Here is a 2,854-nt window from a genome sequence, read left to right as displayed (position 1 = left end):
ACAAATTATATTTTTCTCTAATTAAATAATGCAAAGCAACTTTTCCGTAATAAACCAACGCGTTGTAAAAAGACGTTTACTTTTTTCTAAGCAAAAAACGTGCTAATCAAATATGTTCAGGTTCAATATGAAGTTTTTGTGACACAATGTAGTACAGTTATGATATAATGCTACTCTCTATGAAAAAAAAAAGGCAAAAATAAACGACCTGCGATGGCCGGGAATCGAACCCGGATCAACTGCTTGGAAGGCAACTATGCTGACCATTACACCACCATCGCAGTTGAGAAACTACATACTTAAAATAGTAAAAATATATAATTTTAATTATAGAAAATAAAATAATTTTGATTACAAATAAAATAAATTTCTTACTCTTAACGCATTTTACTTTATCTAGCTAATCGCACAATGAATGGTATTAAAAGTCATATTACATTACGGAATATATTGTCTCCAGCATAGAAAAACTTCTTTTTTTTTTGTATCATTATTATAAAAAAAAGAAAGAAAAAGGAAAATTATGTTTAGCGCTTAAAAGATGTGATAAAAAAAAATACATCAAAAATATTAATTATAAAAAGCAAAAAATGAACCCTGCGATGGCCGGGAATCGAACCCGGATCAACTGCTTGGAAGGCAACTATGCTAACCATTACACCACCATCGCAGTTGTTTAAAGGAATCCATATACCAAAATTCTTTGGTCACTGTATATATATATATACATTATATAAAAATATCCATATTCGAATATCTCACTTGAATACGTCATCTTTTTCATTCCAACAGCTTATACTGATCTCTCAATGCATTTCACTTCATACACCTCGAAGTTCCATAAGATATTAATCCTCCCCTTTATACTATGATTCAATTATAAAAAATCATACATCGAAGATGCATTTAATTTCAGTTATCCACTATACGTTTGTACCATCCGCGATAAGATTGGCCAAAAATTTTAGAAATTCCTCGAATTTTCTGATAAAACGCATTATTTGAAATGTAACAATAGTCGCGTGATAAGTGTGCATACAGGAGACCCTCCTATAACACGGTAGATAGGTTCCTAGAAAATGTCGTGTTGCGTGAAACCGTGTTGTATGAGACCCAGAGCCAGTACGAAAAGGGGGGTTACGTTTCGAAAACTTACTAAAAACAAATTTCTTTTTTTTATTTCTACGTAAACAACTTAATTTTTATTAAAAATATAAACGTACGTACAACACAAAACGAAACAAAAACAAAAATATTATCTTAATTTAACGCAACTTCAATTTAATAAATTTCTTCGTCGTCACTGTTCATATAGAAGTATAGTGTTGTACAAAGATTTTTGCAATTTTCTTATTGCGTTGGAGCAAAACCGTGTTATAGGATACCGTGTTGTAGGAGGGTTTCCGCAATTTATGAATCGTGTTATAGGATGCCGTGTTGTAGGAGGGCTACGAGTACTAATATAATAGGGAAATTTCGTTGCATTTAAGGGTTAATACCACCCGTATTTCACCGGCGACACACGATTCTGCTCGCGGTCGGCCTGTTATCGTACCAAGTTAAAATACGCACGCTTATCGAGACAAACGATTGATTACAAAAAGCGAATCCTCGACGATTAATGCCCGATTAATGTAATAACGGCGTCGAGTGCGATCGCTTAACGAGCACACGTGACGCATTGTTCTCCGTTGGTAAATTAAACAGCGTTACCCCCTCGGAACGCGGCGCGTCCGTTCTTAAAGCTCGGGGAACAAACCTCGCTTTATCCCTAAAAATGAAAAAAGTTTGCAATCTGCCGATAGCACGGAATCGCTCTCAGCGAACTTTGCAAAATCAACCTCGTCGTTATACACGATCGAAACGAAAGTTTCCCGAGCGCACGCCTCGCATACCGACTTAACAACGAAGCATTGTATTATTAATTGTCGGCGCACACAATGGAAGAAAGTTTCGCGTTCCATTTCGCTCTCGATAAAACTATTTCGGCGATTAAACCGGTCCTCGACACGGAAACGCAGTAATATCGGCAACTTGGGCCGAGCTGATGGACAATGTGCACGCGCGTGACCGCGAACACAGCGCGAAATAACGAACGGAATGTCAGGCTGGACCGAAATGGTCGATCGAGTCGTTAAAAGATTAAATCATTCTTGAATAATCCGAGTGGCTGGCGTAACCGGCATCGTTATTGTGCCGCGGTACGGGATTGCGAAAATGAATTATTCGATTACTATAGCCGTCCATTCGACGCTGACGCGTATAGGTGCGTTCGGTTGTCCCGGTGCGTGCGAGACAAGCTGCAAATTCGATTACGTTAGAAACAGCATTTGGCGCTCAGCCCCCATTAGCCGTGCATTGGTTACTTGCCCGATTAATTTGTCGCGGATTCACTGTCGCGGATTCACTGCCGCGGATTCACTGTCGCGGAGCGAGCGTGTCGTTGGAAGGTACGCATCGTAGATCGCGGGAAGATCGATAGACCGACCGGTTATTAAGGTGGTGGGTAGATAATTAAAGGGGTAAACGCGCGGAAATCCGGCGCGAGTGGTAGATACGCGATTTCGATAAGCGTTTAAGCTGACCGTGACCGCATCGGGTAACAAAGACAGGTGACACAGACGAGTATAGCAGAGACAGGTGAAAGAGGGTGGAAAGTGTCACGGAAGGATCCGGTGAGTCGCATGAATCAACGATAGAGGTGGGTGCAATCCGCGAAGTAAGCTGGATCGTTAGGATGCCACCCTCGAGCGACGCGATAAAATTGCGGGTGCAGGAAGAGATACAAAGGGTTGCTATATTTTAATTATGGAAAGATCTCATTAGAAAAACGGCGGTGAGTCGCGTGATTTAC

At 40.1% G+C, this 2,854-nt stretch overlaps 2 non-coding genes across 2 annotated transcripts; both read right to left on the bottom strand.

Moving 5' to 3' along the window:
* Positions 1 to 209: 209 nt before the first annotated feature.
* TRNAG-UCC (transfer RNA glycine (anticodon UCC)) lies at positions 210 to 281 on the bottom strand. The gene has a single exon. It is a non-coding gene; the product is annotated as a tRNA-Gly (tRNA).
* A 317-nt stretch (positions 282 to 598) lies between these two features.
* On the bottom strand, positions 599 to 670 carry TRNAG-UCC (transfer RNA glycine (anticodon UCC)). The gene has a single exon. It is a non-coding gene; the product is annotated as a tRNA-Gly (tRNA).
* Positions 671 to 2,854: the final 2,184 nt, after the last annotated feature.

This window comes from Eufriesea mexicana, unplaced genomic scaffold (genome assembly GCF_001483705.2).
Source record: "Eufriesea mexicana isolate 0111107269 unplaced genomic scaffold, ASM148370v2 scaffold2792, whole genome shotgun sequence".
In the NCBI taxonomy this organism is placed as follows: Eukaryota; Metazoa; Arthropoda; class Insecta; order Hymenoptera; family Apidae; genus Eufriesea; species Eufriesea mexicana.
The sequence above is the reverse complement of the archived record's forward strand: the minus strand, read 5'-3'. Positions and strand labels throughout refer to the sequence as shown.